General features: G+C 48.7%; 1 protein-coding gene across 1 annotated transcript in view; it reads left to right on the top strand.

The window, feature by feature from the left end:
- The first annotated feature begins 2,367 nt into the window (after nucleotides 1-2,367).
- Nucleotides 2,368-18,549, top strand: part of LOC147121886 (uncharacterized) — a 103,773-nt gene continuing 87,591 nt past the window's right edge. The window contains exon 1 of the mRNA XM_085977714.1: nucleotides 2,368-2,432. The gene's annotated coding sequence lies outside the window, so the exon portion shown is untranslated. The remainder of the gene's footprint in view (nucleotides 2,433-18,549) is intronic.

Genomic DNA, 18,549 nt, shown 5'->3' with positions numbered 1-18,549 from the left:
CCCTTCTTGAATAATGGTACTACATTAGCGGTTCTCTAGTCCTCTGGCACATCCCCTGTGGCCAGAGAGGTCCTGAATATATGTGTTAGAGCCCCCGCAATCTCTTCCTTTGCCTCACACAGCAGCCTGGGATACATTTCATCCGGGCCTGGGGATTTATCCATTTTTAGGCCTGCTAAAACCGCCAATACCTCCTCCCTCTCGATGTTAATATGTTCGAGCATATCACAGTCCCCCCGCCCTATTTCTATGTCTACATCGTCCTCCTCCATAGTGAAAACAGATGCAAAAAATTCATTTAGAACCCCTCCTACATCTTCCGGCTCCACACACAGATTGCCACTTTTGTCCCTAATGGGCCCTATTTTTTCCCTAGTTATCCTCTTACCCTTAATATACTTATAAAACATCTTAGGATTTTCCTTTATTTTGCTCGTCAGTGTTATTTCATGGCCCCTCCTTGATCTCCTAATTTCTTTTTTAAGTATCCCCCTGCACTTTTTGTACTCCTCTAGGGCTTCCTCCGTCTTTAGCCTTTTGTATCTGCCAAAAGCCCTCCTTTTTTTCCTAATCCATTCTCGTATATCCCCTGACATCCAAGGTTCCCTGTGGTTTTTGGAACCACCCTTGACCTTTACGGGAACATGTTGCCATTGTATGATCTCAATCTCCCTTCTGAAAGCCTCCCATTGCTCCGATGCGGATTTTCCTACAAGTAGTTGATCCCAGTCCATTTTGGCCAGATCCTGCCTTATCCTATTAAAATCGGCCTTCCCCCAATTTAGAACCTTTATTTCCGGCCCATCCCTGTCCTTTTCCATGACCACCTTAAATCTCACCATATTATGGTCACTGTCACCAAAGTGCTCACCTACTAGCACTTTTTCCACTTGGCCGGCCACATTCCCTAGAATTAGGTCCAGTACCGCCCCCTCTCTTGTAGGACTTCCTACATGCTGGCTCAAAAAGCTCTCCTGGATGCACTTTAAGAATTCTACACCCTCTGAGCCTTTCAGACTTTGACTATCCCAGTTAATATTGGGGAAGTTGAAATCCCCCATTATTATTACCCTATTATTTGCACATTTCTCTGAGATTTGCCTACATAGCTGTTCCTCTATCTCCCCCTGACTGTTTGGAGGCCTATAGTACACTCCCAGCAAAGTGCTTGCCCCCTTTTTGTTTTTAAGCTCCACCCATATGGCCTCATTAGAGGAACCTGCTAATATATCATCCCTCCTTACTGCAGTAATTGACTCCTTAATTAATATTGCGACACCCCCTCCTCTTTTACCTCCCCCTCTGTCTCGCCTGAAGATTCTGTACCCCGGAATATTGAGCTGCCAGTCTTGCCCCTCCCTCAACCATGTCTCCGTGATAGCAACAATATCATACTCCCATGTGTTTATCAACACCTTCAGTTCATCCACCTTATTTGCAAGACTCCTTGCATTAAAATAGATGCCATCCAGCCTTGCCCTTATATATTTGCCCTGTCTACCAAGCTGACTTGTTTTTTTCTCTATAATTGGCAGCACATCACCCCCTATTTCAGCTCCCCTCTGTATCCCATCCCCCTGCCAAGTTAGTTTAAACCCCCCCCAACAGTGCTAGCAAACCTCCCCGCAAGGATATTTGTCCCGCTCTGGTTCAGGTGCAACCCGTCCGACTTGTACAAGTCCCACCTTTCCCAGAAGCAGGCCCAGTGATCCAGGAAACTAAAACCCTCCCTCCTACACCAACTCTTTAGCCACGCATTCATCTGCACTATCCTCCTATTCCTATACTCACTAGCACGTGGCACTGGGAGTAATCCAGAGATTACAACCTTTGAGGTCCTGCCCTTTAATCTGTTACCTAGCTCCCTAAATTCTTGATGCAGGACCTCATCCCCCTTCCTACCTATGTCGTTGGTCCCAATGTGGACCACGACCTCTGCCTGCTCACCCTCCCCCTTAAGAATGCCCTGTAGCCGCTCAGACTACAGCCATCTTAGGTATTGTCAAAAGCATATATAAAAAAAGAAAGTCTTGCATTTATATAACGCCTTTCACAGCCTCAGGACGTTCCAAAGTGCTTTACAGCCAATGAGGTACTTTTGATGTGTAGTCACTATTGTAATTTAGGAAATGCGGCAGCCAATTTGCACAGAGCAAGCTCCCACAAACAGCAATGAGATAAATGACCAGATAATCTGCTTTTTATTGATGCTGTTTGAGGGATAAATATTGGCCAGGACACCGGGAAGAACTGCCTGCTCAAAATAATGCTGTGGGATCTTTTATGTCCACCTCAAAGGGCAGACAGGGCTTTGATTTAACATCCCATGTGAAAGACGACACCTCCAACAGTGCACCGCTCCTTATACTGAATTGGAATGTAAGCCTAGATCTCCGGAGTGGGACTTGAATCCTCAAACTGCTAACTCAGAAGTGAGTATGATGTTACTGAGCCACAACTCAGTGCTGTTGGTAACAGTTTAAGTTGTCCGAAGCTGGTATCACAATTACTCAGCTATTTATCCTCCACAGCAGGGCAGTCCAACCACCTTAAAAAGCTTCTCAGTGGGGCATAGATGGAACTGCTCAAGGCAATGTTAATTTATTTAAAAAGTGACCAACAATCATGAGAGAATGTCTTTAACCTACTGATGCTGTGAGAATTTCAGAATGCACACAAGAAATCAGCAGGGATAAAAGGTGGCATAATACCTTGAACTGGTAGGTTCACAGCCACAGACCTACACGTGGTACACTTCTGATCTCAGTCTCGTCACAATGAGCTGGGTATAGTCCAAGTGGACAGAGAAAGAATGGGCTGGATATTAACGTGGAGGTGGGAAGAAACGTGGGGGGATGGCTGGCGGGGTGAGGCTGGTTTGAGGTAAGGAAACCCGGAAGAATGGGTTTCCCTCGGGCCTTGCCGAATTTAATGGCAGGACTTGCTTACCATTTTATGTCTCTGGTTCCCGGCTGCAGCCAGCCAGATTGAGAGGCTGGCTGGCTGTCGGGTGGGTGGGACTCCGGCACCAGGCCACAAGCTGGGATGCGGAAAGGAGGGAGGGAGAGATTGGGGAGGCCAGGTAGAGTGGGGGAGGGAGGCGCGGGAGGAGGGAGTGAAAGATTGGAGTCTGTAGCTGGGGAGAAAAATCGGAGACCGGAGCCAGGCAACAGCGGAGGGCGAAGCAGGGGGTATTCAGAGTCCGGAGCCAGATCGGAGGCCGGGATTGTGGGTGATCGGAAGCCACAAGAAAGATTGGAGGCCAGAGCAGGGGACAGGTCGGAGGTGTTGGGGGGGGGGGGGGGTGGGGTGAGATCGAAAGGGTCGGGATGTGGTCGGGGGGAGATCGAAAGGGTCGGGATGTGGGGGAGGGGTGTTCTGATTGCGAGGGGTGGGTGAAGCAGGTAAACTGGATCCACTAGGGAAGTGGAAAGGCACTTACTGCCTGGATCCAGCAGTCCTCACCTCCCTTTACCTGCCGGGTTTCCTGAGGCCCGGAAAACTTGGCCGGCTAAGGTTAAATTTAAAATGGTGGTTAAATATGAGGCTCGCAGCCTCATTATAATATTTAAATTGCCAACCCGCCTCCTGCGAGCGGGTTGGTTGCCTGCATCCCATTCCTCCTCCGATAAAATTGAATGGGGGGGTTGGAGGCGGGTTGGAGACAAATTCAGCTTTTTAACATATTATCATGCCACCCAATCCAAAACAGCACGATTTTGGGGTTTAAAATGCACCCCAATGGCTCGGCTCATCCTTATGCAGTCCTCGTTGGGCAGTAGCCTTGGCATAGAGCTGTAAGCAGGTTCTCTGCTTGTCCTCTCGACTAGGGTACGTTATGAGGCCTGGCAGACAGTGGAGTGGAACAGAGAGCAAAGAATGATTACATTTCTTAATGGGGTGTAGAGACATCGTATTGAACCTATCTCCAGGTGTAGAGATTCGGTATTGAACCTATCTCCAGGTGTAGAGATACAGTATTAAACCTATCACCAGGGGTAGAGACTGGGTCTTGAACCTATCTTCAGGTGTAGAGACATGGTCTTGAACCTATCACCAGATGTCGAGACTTGGTATTGAACCGATCTCCAGGTGTAGAGACCTGGTATTGAACCTAATCCAGGTATAAAGACTCCGTATTGAACCTATCTCCAGGTGTAGAGACAAGGTATTGAACCTATCTCCAGCTGTAGAGACTCAGTATTGAACCTATCTCCAGGTGTAGAGACATGGTATTGAACCTATCTCCAGGTGTAGAGACACGGCATTGAACCTATCTCCAGGTGTAGAGACACAGTATTGAACCTACCCCCAGGTGTAGAGACTCAGTATTGAGCCTATCTCCAGGTGTAGGGACCCGGTATTGAACTTATATCCAGGTGTAGAGACTCGGTATTGAACCTATCTCCAGGTATAGAGACATGATATTGAACCAATCTCCAGGTGTAGAGACTAAGTATTGAACCTATCTCCAGGTGTAGAGTCACAGTTTTGAACTTATCTCCAGGTGTAGAGACTTGGCATTGAGACTATTTCCAGGTGTAGAGACTCGGTATTGAACCTATCACCAGGTGTAGAGACTTGGTATTGAAACTATCTCCAGCTGTAGAGACATGGTATTGAACTTAACTCTAGGTGTAGAGACATGGTATTGAATTATATCCAGGTGTAGAGACTCGGTATTGAACCTATCTCCAGGTGTAGAGACTCGGTATTGAGCATATCTCCAGGTGTAGAGACACGGTATTGAACTTAACTCTAGGTGTAGAGACATGGTATTGAACTTCTATCCAGGTGTAGAAACTGGGAATTGAACCTATCTCCAGGTGTAGAGTCACAGTTTTGAACTTATCTCCAGGTGCAGGGACTCAGTCTTGAGTCTATCTCCCGGTGTCGAGACTTGGTATTGAAACTATCTCCAGCTGTAGAGACACGGTATTGAACCTATCTCCAGGCATGTAGACACTCGGTATTGAAGCTATCTCCAGGTGTAGAGACACGGTATTGAACCTACCTCCGGGTGTAGCACTCAGAATTGAACCTATCTCCAGGTGTAGTGACTCAGAATTGAACCTATCTCCAGGTGGAGAGACACGGTATTGAACCATTCTCCAAGTGTAGAGACACAGTATTGAGACTATCTCCAGGTGTAGAGACACGGTATTGAACCTATCTCCAGGTGTAGAGACACAGTATTGAACCTACCTCCAGGTGTAGAGACTCGGTATTGAGCCTATCTCCAGGTGTAGGGACTTGGTATTGAAATTATATCCAGGTGTAGAGACTCGGTATTGAACCTATCTCCAGGTATAGAGACATGATATTGAACCTATCTCCAGGTGTAGAGTCACAGTATTGAACTTATCTCCAGGTGTAGGGACTCGGTATTGAGTCTATCTCCAGGTGTAGAGACTCAGTATTGAACCTATCTCCAGGTGTAGAGTCACAGTATTGAACTTATCTCCAGGTGTAGGGACTCGGTATTGAGTCTATCTCCAGGTGGCGAGACTTGGTATTGAATCTATCTCCAGGTGTAGAGACACGGTATTGAACCTAACTCCAGGTGTTGCGACACGGTATTGAACCTATCTCCAGGTTTAGAGACTCAGTATTCGACCCATCTGCAGATGTAGAGACATGGTATTGAACCTAACTCCAGGTGTAGAGACTCGGTATTGAACCTTACTCCGTGTGTAGCACTCGGTATTGAACCTAACTCCAGGTGTTGCGACACGGTATTGAACCTATCTCCAGGTTTAGAGACTCGGTATTGAACCTATCTACAGGTGTAGAGACACAGTATTGAATGTATCTCCTGGTGTAGAGACTTGGTATTGAACCTATCTGCAGGTGTAGAGACTCGGTATTGAACCTATCTCCTGGTGTAGAGACTCGGTATTGAACCTATCTACAGGTGTAGAGACACAGTATTGAATGTATCTCCAGGTGTAGAGACACGGTATTGAACCTATCTGCAGGTGTAGCGACTCGGTATTGAACCTATCTCCAGGTGTAGAGAGTCGGTATTGAACCTATCTCCAGGTGTAGGGACTCGGTATTGAATGTATCTGCAGGTGTAGAGACATGGTATTGAACCTAACTCCAGGTGTAGAGACTCGGTATTGAACCCATCTCCGGGTGTAGCACTCGGTATTGAACCGAACTCCAGGTGTAGAGACTCGGTATTGAACCTATATCCAGGTGTAGAGTCACAGTTTTGAACTTATCTGCAGGTGCAGAGATTCAGCATTGAGACTATTTCCAGGTGTAGAGACTCGGTATTGAAACTAGCATCAGGTGTAGAGACTTGGTATTGAAACTATCTCCAGCTGTAGAGACAGGGTATTGAACTTAAATCTAGGTGTAGAGACATGGTATTGAACTTATATCCAGGTGTAGAGACTCGGTATTGAACCTATCTCCAGGTGTAGAGACTCGGTATTGAGCATATCTCCAGGTGTAGAGACACGGTATTGAACCTATCTCCAGGTGTAGAGACACGGTATTGAACCTATCTCCAGGTGTAGAGTCACAGTTTTGATCTTATCTCCAGGTGTAGGGACTCGGCATTGAGACTATATCCAGGTGTAGAGACTCGGTATTGAACCTGTCACCAGGTGTTGAGACTTGGTATTGAAACTATCTCCAGCTGTAGAGACATGGTATTGAACTTAACTCTAGGTGTAGAGACACAGTATTGAACTTATATCCAGGTGTAGAGACTCGGTATTGAACTTATCTCCTGGTGTAGAAACTGGGAATTGAACCTATCTCCAGGTGTAGAGACCCAGTATTGAACCTATCTCCAGGTGTAGGGACTCGGTATTGAGTCTATCTCCAGGAGTAGAGACACGGTATTGAGCCTATCTCCAGGTGTAAAGACTCGGTATTGAATCTATCTCCAGGTGTAGAGACATGGTATTGAACCTAACTCCAGGTGTAGAGACTCGGTATTGAACCTTACCCCGTGTGTAGCACTCGGTATTGAACCTAACTCCAGGTGTTGCGACACGGTATTGAACCTATCTCCAGGCTTAGAGACTCGGTATTGAACCAATCTCCAAGTGTAGAGACTCGGTATTGAACCTATCTCCAGGTGTAGAGACACAGTATTGAATGTATCTCCTGGTGTAGAGACACGGTATTGAACCTATCTCCAGGTGTAGATACTCGGTATTGAACCTATCTCCAGGTATAGAGCCATGAAATTGAACCTATCTCCAGGTGTAGAGACTCAGTATTGAACCTATCTCCAGGTATAGAGCCATGAAATTGAACCTATCTCCAGGTGTAGAGTCACAGTTTTGAACTTATCTCCAGGTGTAGAGACTCGGCATTGAGACTATTTCCAGGTGTAGAGACTCAGTATTGAAACTATCACCAGGTGTAGAGACTTGGTATTGAAACTATCTCCAGCTGTAGAGACATGGTATTGAACATAACTCTAGGTGTAGAGACATGGTATTGAACTTATATCCAGGTGCAGAGACTCGGTATTGAACCTATTTCCAGATGTAGAGACTTGGTATTGAGCCTATCACCAGGTGTAGAGGCTTGGTATTAAACCTATCTCCAGGTGTAGAGACTTGGTATTGAAACTATCTCCAGCTGTAGATACATGGTATTGAACTTAACTCGAGGTGTAGCGACACAGTATTGAACTTATATCCAGGTGTAGAGACTCGGTATTGAACTTATCTCCAGGTGTAGGGACTCGGTACTGAGTCTATCTCCAGGTGTAGAGACTCGGTATTGAACCTATCTCCAGGTGTCGAGACTTGGTATTGAACCTATCTCCGGGTGTAGCACTCGGAATTGAGTCTATCTCCAGGTGTCGAGACTCGGTATTGAACCTATCTCCAGGTGTCGAGACTTGGTATTGAAGCTATCTCCAGGTGTAGAGACACGGTATTGAAACTATCTCCGGGTGTAGCACTCGGGATTGAACCTATCTCCAGGTGCAGAGACTCGGAATGGAACCTATCTCCAGGTGTAGAGACTCAGTATTGAACCTATCTCCAGGTGTAGAGTCACAGTATTGAACTTATCTCCAGGTGTAGGGACTCGGTATTGAGTCTATCTCCAGGTGTAGAGACTCGGTATTGAACCTATCTCCAGGTCTCGAGACTTGGTATTGAATCTATCTCCAGGTGTAGAGACACGGTATTGAACCTAACTCCAGGTGTTGCGACACGGTATTGAACCTATCTCCAGGTTTAGAGACTCGGTATTCGACCCATCTGCAGATGTAGAGACATGGTATTGAACCTAACTCCAGGTGTAGAGACTCGGTATTGAACCTTACTCCGTGTGTTTCACTCGGTATTGAACCTAACTCCAGGTGTTGCGACACGGTATTGAACCTATCTCCAGGTGTAGAGACTCGGTATTGGACCCATCTCCAGATGTAGAGACATGGTATTGAACGCATCTCCAAGTGTAGAGACACAGTATTGAACTTATCTGCAGGTGTAGAGACTCGGTATTGAACCAATCTCCAAGTGTAGAGACACGGTATTGAACCTATCTCCAGGTGTAGAGGCTCGGTATTGAACCTATCTTCTGGTGTAGAGACTCGGTATTGAAGCTATCTCCTGGTGTAGAGACTCGGTATTGAACCTATCTACAGGTGTTGAGACTTGGTATTGAAACTATCTCCAGCTGTAGAGACATGGTATTGAACTTAACTCTAGGTGTAGAGACACAGGCCTAGAAATTCAGTATATCCACTTTTGGGGCGGTAAAGTCGGGCGGGCGCTAAAGTTTGCGCCCGCCGGAAAGTGGAGGCCACTTCGCCGATATTCAGTAGCTTTGGCCAAGGAGTTTGCTCGAGCGCTAAAACTGGCGTTGCACCCCTATCTTTAGGCGCTAAGCCGGCGGTGCAGACTGATACCGCCGAGGCCGGGCGCAGCGCAGGTGCGGTCATGTTTTGATTGACAGCAGACACCCTGGCGCCGGCCAGCTCTTAAAGGGGGAAGGGTCGACTTGGTCTGCTGCCACGCCCTGGATACTGCAGCCCTCCAGCTAGGCCTAAACACTGCTGCTGGAGAGAAATAGCGCCAGCAAGGATGCAGAGGGCCCGTGAGCGAGCGCAGCGCTTCTCTGCCCATGATTTAAAGGTGCTGGTTAGGGCTTTGGAGAGGAGAAGAGATATCTTGTTCCCGGACAGTGGTAAGAAGGCTCCCAAGAGGCTGTACAGGAGAGCCTGGAGGGAAATCGGCCAGAGGGTCACAGCCAACAGCGATGTCCCCAGGACTGGTGACCAATGCCGGAAAAAGTTTAACGACCTCACTCGGTTGGTCAGGGTGAGTACCCTTTCCAGTGTCCTCCTCATCCTTGCATGTGCACCTCACATTATGGGCAAAGGGACCTCAAAGGCCTAATGGCCAGCCCTCCTCCAGCAGCTATGGCACTGGCATGAACATCAATAGCACTTTCTGCACTTTACACACTGGCCAAGCTATTCGACCATGGGAGGCAGTGCACACAACAACAGGGCACCACACTGGCCAAGCTATTCCACCATGGGAGGCAGTGCACACAACAACAGGGCACCACACTGGCCAAGCTATTCCACCATGGGAGGCAGTGCACACAACAACAGGGCACCACACTGTACTTAGAAGCCGTCCTTTCTCTTGCAGACCAAGCTGGCTGAGAATCTGAAGAGCCGGACTGTCACCGGGGGAGGCCGTGCCCAGTTCCAGGAGCTCAGTGACCTGGAGGAGCGCGTGGGTCGACTCATGGGTGCCCGGGTGATTGGCCCCGTTGCAATTGGAGATGCCGACCCTGTGCTGGGCCCCAATGGTAAGGACATGACCGTTTGGACCTCTCTCATTCCCCTTGCGCTTCAGATCTACATCCTTTGCCACTGTCCGACCAATGCGCATAATGCCACCACTCATGCCTCCCTCGCTGACGCCCTGTCCTCACTCTAAAGCTACTCTTGTGCCTTCCTGCTTTCAGCTGGTGAGGAGGAGGTCCCTGAAGCTGCGAGTGTCAGTCCCTCGGAAGAGGAGGACGACGAGGAGCAAGAGGAAGGCGGCACATCGGGGGAACCCTCATCCGCGCCAGGGGATGGCAATGGAGGGGACACGTCTTGCCTGGAGGAGAGCCAGGGGGAAGTGTTGCAGGGGGGTGTAGCTCCTGTGCCCAGTGGCGTCCAGCCACGCGGGAAGGGTCGGACAGCTCGGCGGCCTTCTCCCCAGAGGGGGGAAGTGTTGCAGGGGAGTGCAGTTGCTGGGCCCAGTGGCGTCCAGCCACGCGGGAAGGGTCGGCCAGCTCGGCGGCCTTCTCCCCAGAGGGAGAGTCCGGCCTCCAGTCCGGAGACGGTCCTCGCCCAGGAGGTGCGCCTCCTTGATCAAATGTCCGCGGACTCGGATCGTCGCCACACCGAGTTCATGGGGGTTGTGGCACGGTTGCCTGAGGCCATTGAGTCCCTGGCTCATAGTGTGGCCGATTTCGGGGCCTCACAGGCCAGGGGTTTCGACCAACTCGCGGCAGCACAGGCCAGGGGTCTCGAACAATTCGGGGCATCACAGGACGCGAGTCGGGCAGAATTCAGGGCATCACAGGACGCGAGTCGGTCCGAATTCAGGGCAGCACAGGCAGCGAGTGGAGAGTTGATGAGTGGTGCTGTGCAGTCACTGGCTGGTCTGATGCGGGCACAGACCAGGGCAGTACGGGCACTCACTGCTGCCACACTCGCTGTGTCACGCACGCATCGCCAGGGCACCCGCCGCGCTGCTGCAGCACAGCGGTCTGGCCTTCACCAGATTGCTGCGCTTGCTGCAGTGCCAGCCTGGCCGAGTGCCAGTGTCTCTGGCGACCAGCGAGCGCCTGGCATCAGCCAGCTTGCCCCCATTGCTGCAGCCGCCACTGCCACTCCCCCAGCAAAGCTGCGACGAGCTGCTGGAGAGACTGATGCTGCCCAGCCACAGCTGCAGCAGTCAGCAGCCGGCCCCTCCAGGGCGGGAGCTCGTCTAGGCCGACCCCCAAGGGCATCTGCCGTCACGCATTGTGCCCCTCAGGAGCCTTCCCCCAGCCTTGCAACACCCACAGGGCCCAGGTTGAGGCGGAGCAGCAGGTCGGCCAGGGGCCGGAAAAGCCTGGACAAGGACTCGCCCTCTCGGCACACAAAGTAGAGTGTGTTGCCAAATGTTTTTTTATATGGGGGTGTTTGTGTTCTGTATGGGGGGGGTTTATTTTGGTAAGGCCGAAGATGAAGGCAAATGTTTTTTTATATGGGGGTGTTTGTGTTCTGTATGGGGGGGTTTGTCTTGGTAAGGCCGAGGATGAAGGCCATTTGGATGGACAAGTTTTGTTATTCCTCCCCAGGTTGTGGGAGTGAGATATGTTTTTGACTGTTTTTTGGGGGTCTTGTCTGTTTTTGGGTTTCATGTGGGAAGGGCCCTGAGTTTGTTCAATAAAGCTTTTTATTTATTCAGCTTGTCCATGTGTGATGTTTCAAATGGTTGTTGCGTTAACCGGCTGAGGGCTTGCGGAGCGGCTGCATTCATGTGCCTTCATTGCCACAAGCCATTCCCTGACAGGGGGCCTAGAAGTGTCGTTCAATAAGCCGCCGACGGACGGCCCTTGGACCTTGTGGCTCCCTCCTGGGCTGGTACTCCTCCTCCTCCTCCTCCTCCTTCTCATGGTCTTCCTGCTCATCCTCCTGAGGTGGTGGTCCAACATGAGGTGGCAGTGCCTGAGTCCTGCGGATAGCCAGGTTGTGCAGCATGCAGCAAACGACGACGAACTGGGAGACTCTATCCGGCGAATACTGTAGAGATCCGCCGGAACGATCCAGGCAGCGGAACCGTTGCTTGAGGACGCCAATCGTTTGCTCTATGATGTTCCTTGTGGCTTGATGGCTTTCGTTGTATGCCTCCTCAGCAGGGGTCCTGGGCGCGCGGAGCGGGGTCATGAGCCATGTACACAAAGGATAGCCTTTGTCCCCGATAAGCCATCCTCTTGGGGGAGGCTGTGCCTGGAACATGTCAGCCACAGTAGTCTGGTGCAGGATAAATGCATCGTGGCTGCTGCCTGGAAAGCGGGCATTGACAGCTAGGATGCGCTGCCTGTGGTCACACACCAGCTGTACATTGAGGGAATGGTAGCCCTTCCGGTTGCGGTAATCCTCGGCATTGTCGATAGGTGCCCGCATAGCCACATGCGTGCAGTCAATGGCGCCCTGCACCATGGGGAAGTCGGCGATCCTCGCAAATCCGACTGCACGCTGGTCCTGCCTCTCTAGGGTCATGGGGAAGGAGATGAATTGGTGTCTCCTTGCGAAAAGGGCATCGGTGACCTGCCGGATGCAGCGATGCACGGCGAACTGGGAGATGTTCGCTATGTCCCCAGCAGCGGCAGTCATGGTGAGATAGGACACCTGCTGGCGGTATTCCCTGAGTGGGTAAGGCCTACGTTGCCAACGCCTGATGGCCCCTCTGCGTCTAGGCATGGCTGCCCCTCTCACACAGCGTCTGCGAGCCCTTCGCACATAATGCTGGAACTGAGGGTTGGAACCCCATGCAGCCCCCATAATATACATGCAAACAGTGAAATCACAATGAGTCAAATTTCCAAGCTCTTGCCAGAAGCCAAAAATACCTCTCCTATGTTGGCCCAAATCAGTAAGGTCTCTTCCTTGGTCTCTGTCCAGATATCCGTAGCACTAAAGTCATTGCAGCAAAATGGCTGGCCTTTATAGTTCAGTCTAAGTGCCCTTTAATTAGCGCTCCCCGAGGCCCGCAGGGCCTCTGCTGCGTTCCACTTCACAGTTCTTAACAGCGCCACGCCCACATTGGGCGGGCGACACTGAATTTCCGGTTTGGGGCGCACAAACGGCGTTGCACGACGAAATGACGTCATAAGCTAAATGTCAACTGAAGTTGGGCGTAGGCACAGGTCGGTCTGCGCCCGGGCGCTAAGTGCCTAGCGCTCGAAATCTACTCTTATGGCGCTAACGGCTGGTGAACGCAACTGAATTTCTAGGCCACAGTATTGAACTTATATCCAGGTGTAGAGACTCGGTATTGAACTTATCTCCTGGTGTAGAAACTGGGAATTGAACCTATCTCCAGGTGTAGAGACTCAGTATTGAACCTATCTCCAGGTGTAGAGTCACAGTATTGAACTTATCTCCAGGTGTAGGGACTCGGTATTGAGTCTATCTCCAGGAGTAGAGACTCGGTATTGAACCTATCGCCAGGTGTCGAGGCTTGGTATTGAAGCTATCTCCAGGTGTAGAGACACGGTATTGAACCTATCTCCGGGTGTAGCACTCGGAATTGAACCTATCTCCAGGTGCAGAGACTCAGAGTTGAACCTATCTCCAGGTGGAGAGACATGATATTGAACCACTCTCCAAGTGTAGAGACACAGTATTGAGCCTATCTCCTGGTGTAGAGACTCGGTATTGAATCTATTTCCAGGTGTAGAGACATGGTATTGAACCTAACTCCAGGTGTAGAGACTCGGTATTGAACCTTACTCCGTGTGTTGCACTCGGTATTGAACCTAACTCCAGGTGTTGCGACACGGTATTGAAAATATCTCCAGGTTTAGAGACTCGGTATTGGACCCAGCTCCAGATGTAGAGACATGGAATTGAACCCATCTCCAAGTTTAGAGACACAGTATTGAACCTATCTCCAGGTGTAGAGGCTCAGTATTGAACCTATCTTCTGGTGTAGAGACTTGGTTTTGAAGCTATCTCCTGGTGTAGAGACTCGGTATTGAACCTATCTACAGGTGTAGAGACACAGTATTGAATGTATCTCCTGGTGTAGAGACTCGGTATTGAACCTATCTGCAGGTGTAGAGACTCGGTATTGAACCTATCTCCAGGCGTAGAGACTCGGTATTGAACCTATCTCCAGGTGTAGAGAGTCGGTATTGAACCTATCTCCAGGTGTAGGGACTCGGTATTGAATGTATCTGCAGGTGTAGAGACATGGTATTGAACCTAACTCCAGGTGTAGAGACTCGGTATTGAACCCATCTCCGGGTGTAGCACTCGGTATTGAACCGAACTCCAGGTGTAGAGACTCGGTATTGAACCTATCTGCAGGTGTAGAGACTCGGTATTGAACCTATCTCCAGGCGTAGAGACTCGGTATTGAACCTATCTCCAGGTGTAGGGACTCGGTATTGAATGTATCTGCAGGTGTAGAGACATGGTATTGAACCTAACTCCAGGTGTAGAGACTCGGTATTGAACCTATCTCCGGGTGTAGCACTCGGTATTGAACCTGTCTCCAGGTGTAGAGACTCGGTATTGAACCTATATCCAGGTGTAGAGTCACAGTTTTGAACTTATCTGCAGGTGTAGAGATTCAGCATTGAGACTATTTCCAGGTGTAGAGACTCGGTATTGAACCTATCACCAGGTGTAGAGACTTGGTATTGAAACTATGTCCAGCTGTAGAGACATGGTATTGAACTTAACTCTAGGTGTAGAGACAAGGTATTGTACTTATATACAAGTGTAGAGACACGGTATTTAACCTATCTCCAGGTGTAGAGACATGGTATTGAACCAATCTCCTGGTGTAGAGACTCGGAATTGAACCTACCTACAGGTGTAGAGACTCCGTATTGAATGTATCTCCAGGTGTAGAGTTACGGTATTGAACCTATCTCCAGGTGTAGAGGCTCGGTATTCAACCTATCTCCAGGTGTAGAGACTCCGTATTGAATGTATCTCCAGGTGTAGAGACAAGGTATTGAACCTATCTGCAAGTGTAGAGACATGGTAGTGAGCCTATCTCCAGGTGTAGAGACTCGGTATTGAATCTATCTTCAGGTGTAGAGACATGGTATTGAACTTATCTCCAGGTGTAGAGACTCGGTATTGAACCTATCTCCGGGTGTAGCACTCGGTATTGAACCTGTCTCCAGGTGAAGGGATTCAGTATTAAACCTATCACCAGGTGAGAGACTCGGTATTGAACCAATCTGCAGGTGTAGAGGCTCGGTGTTGAACCTATCTCCAGGTGCAGAGACTCCGTATTGAATGTATCTCCAGGTGTAGAGACTCGGTATTGAACCTTACTCTGTGTGTAACACTCGGTATTGAACCTAACTCCAGGTGTAGAGACTCGGTATTGAACCTATCTCCGGGTGTAGCACTCGGTATTGAACCTGTCTCCAGGTGTAGAGACTCGGTATTGAACCTATATCCAGGTGTAGAGTCACAGTTTTGAACTTATCTGCAGGTGTAGAGATTCAGCATTGAGACTATTTCCAGGTGTAGAGACTCGGTATTGAACCTTACTCTGTGTGTAGCACTCGGTATTGAACCTAACTCCAGGTGTTGCGACACGGTATTGAACCTATCTCCAGATTTAGAGACTCGGTATTGAACCCATCTCCAGATGTAGAGACTCGGTATGGAGCCTATCTCCAGGTGAAGGTATTCGGTATTAAACCTATCACCAGGTGTAGAGACTCGGTATTGAGTCTATCTCCAGGTGTAGAGACACGGTCTTGACCTTAACTCTAGGTGTAGAGACATGGGATTGAATATATATCCAGGTGTAGAGACTCCGTATTGAATGTATCTCCAGGTGTAGAGACTCGGTATTGAACCTTACTCCGTGTGTAGCACTCGCTATTCAACCTTACTCCAGGTGTTGCGACACGGTATTGAACCTATCTCCAGGTTTAGAGACTCGGTATTGAACCTTACTCCGTGTGTTGCACTCGGTATTGAACCTAACTCCAGGTGTTGCGACACGGTATTGAAAATATCTCCAGGTTTAGAGACTCGGTATTGGACCCTTCTCCAGATGTAGAGACATGGAATTGAACCCATCTCCAAGTTTAGAGACACAGTATTGAACCTATCTCCAGGTGTAGAGGCTCAGTATTGAACCTATCTTCTGGTGTAGAGACTTGGTTTTGAAGCTATCTCCTGGTGTAGAGACTCGGTATTGAACCTATCTACAGGTGTAGAGACACAGTATTGAATGTGTCTCCTGGTGTAGAGACTCGGTATTGAACCTATCTACAGGTGTAGAGACACAGTATTGAATGTGTCTCCTGGTGTAGAGACACGGTATTGAACCTATCTGCAGGTGTAGAGACTCGGTATTGAACCTATCTCCAGGCGTAGAGACTCGGTATTGAACCTATCTCCAGGTGTAGGGACTCGGTATTGAATGTATCTGCAGGTGTAGAGACATGGTATTGAACCTAGCTCCAGGTGTAGAGACTCGGTATTGAACCTATCTCCGGGTGTAGCACTCGGTATTGAACCTGTCTCCAGGTGTAGAGACTCGGTATTGAACCTATATCCAGGTGTAGAGTCACAGTTTTGAACTTATCTGCAGGTGTAGAGATTCAGCATTGAGACTATTTCCAGGTGTAGAGACTCGGTATTGAACCTATCACCAGGTGTAGAGACTTGGTATTGAAACTATGTCCAGCTGTAGAGACATGGTATTGAACTTAACTCTAGGTGTAGAGACAAGGTATTGTACTTATATACAAGTGTAGAGACATGGTATTTAACCTATCTCCAGGTGCAGAGACATGATATTGAACCAATCTCCTGGTGTAGAGACTCGGAATTGAACCTACCTACAGGTGTAGAGACTCCGTATTGAATGTATCTCCAGGTGTAGAGTTACGGTATTGAACCTATCTCCAGGTGTAGAGACTCCGTATTGAATCTATCTTCAGGTGTAGAGACATGGTATTGAACTTATCTCCAGGTGTAGAGACTCGGTATTGAACCTATCTCCGGGTGTAGCACTCGGTATTGAACCTGTCTCCAGGTGAAGGGATTCGGTATTAAACCTATCACCAGGTGAGAGGCTCGGTGTTGAACCTATCTCCAGGTGTAGAGACTCCGTATTGAATGTATCTCCAGGTGTAGAGACTCGGTATTGAACCTATCTCCGGGTGTAGCACTCGGTATGGAGCCTATCTCCAGGTGAAGGGATTCGGTATTAAACCTATCAGCAGGTGTAGAGACTCGGTATTGAGTCTATCTCCAGGTGTAGAGACACGGTCTTGACCTTAACTCTAGGTGTAGAGACATGGGATTGAATATATATCCAGGTGTAGAGACTCCGTATTGAATGTATCTCCAGGTGTAGAGACTCGGTATTGAACCTTACTCCGTGTGTAACACTCGCTATTGAACCTAACTCCAGGTGTTGCAACACGGTATTGAACCTATCTCCAGGTTTAGAGACTCGGTATTGAACCCATCTCCAGATGTAGAGACTCAGTATGGAGCCTATCTCCAGGTGAAGGGATTCGGTATAAAACCTATCACCAGGTGTAGAGACTCGGTATTGAGTCTATCTCCAGGTGTAGAGACACGGTCTTGACCTTAACTCTAGGTGTAGAGACATGGGATTGAACATATATCCAGGTGTAGAGACTCGGTATTGAACTTATCTCCAGGTGTAGAAACTCGGTATTGAACCTATCTCCAGGTGTAGAGACTCAGTATTGAACCTATATCCAGGTGTAGAGTCACAGTTTTGAACTTATCTGCAGGTGTAGAGACTCAGCATTGAGACTATTTTCAGGTGTAGCGACTCGGTATTGAACCTATCACCAGGTGTAGAGACTTGGTATTGAAACTATCTCCAGCTGTAGAGACATGGTATTGAACGCAACTCTAGGTGTAGAGACAAGGTATTGTACTTATATCCAGGTGTAGAGACTCGGTATTGAACATATCTCCAGGTGTAGAGACATGGTATTGAACCCATCTCCAAGTGTAGAGACACAGCATTGAACTTATGTCCAGGTGTAGAGACTCGGTATTGAACCTATCTTCTGGTGTAGAGACTCGGTATTGAAGCTATCTCCTGATGTAGAGACTTGGTATTGAACCTATCTACAGGTGTAGAGACACAGTATTGAATGTATCTCCTGGTGTAGAGACACGGTATTGAACCTATCTGCAGGTGTAGAGACTCGGTATTGAACCTATCTCCAGGTGTAGAGACTCGGTATTGAACCTATCTCCAGGTGTAGGGACTCGGTATTGAATGAATCTGCAGGTGTGGAGACATGGTATTGAACCTAACTCCAGGTGTAGAGACTCGGTATTGTACCTATCTCCGGGTGTAGCACTCGGTATTGAACCTGTCTCCAGGTGTAGAGACTCGGTATATTACCTATCTCCAGGTGTAGAGAGACGATATAGAACCATTCTCCAAGTGTAGAGACTCGGTATTAAAGCTATATCCAGGTGTAGAGTCACAGTTTTGAACTTATCTGCAGGTGTAGAATTCAGCATTGAGACTGATTCCAGGTGTAGAGACTCGGTATTGAACCTATCACCAGGTGTAGAGACTTGGTATTGAAACAATCTCCAGGTGTAGAGACTCGGTATAGTACCTATCTCCAGGTGTAGAGAGACGATGTTGAACCATACTCCAAGTGTAGAGACTCGGTATTCAATCTATCTCCAGGTGCAGAGACATGGTATTGAACCTAACTCCGTGTGAAGCACTCGGTATTGAACCTAACTCCAGGTGTTGAGACACGGTATTGAACCTATCTCCAGGTTTAGAGACT

This window comes from Somniosus microcephalus, chromosome 3, assembly GCF_052327205.1.
Source record: "Somniosus microcephalus isolate GS21.2 chromosome 3, FLI_Smic_1.0, whole genome shotgun sequence".
Taxonomy (NCBI): Eukaryota; Metazoa; Chordata; class Chondrichthyes; order Squaliformes; family Somniosidae; genus Somniosus; species Somniosus microcephalus.
The sequence above is the reverse complement of the archived record's forward strand: the minus strand, read 5'-3'. Positions and strand labels throughout refer to the sequence as shown.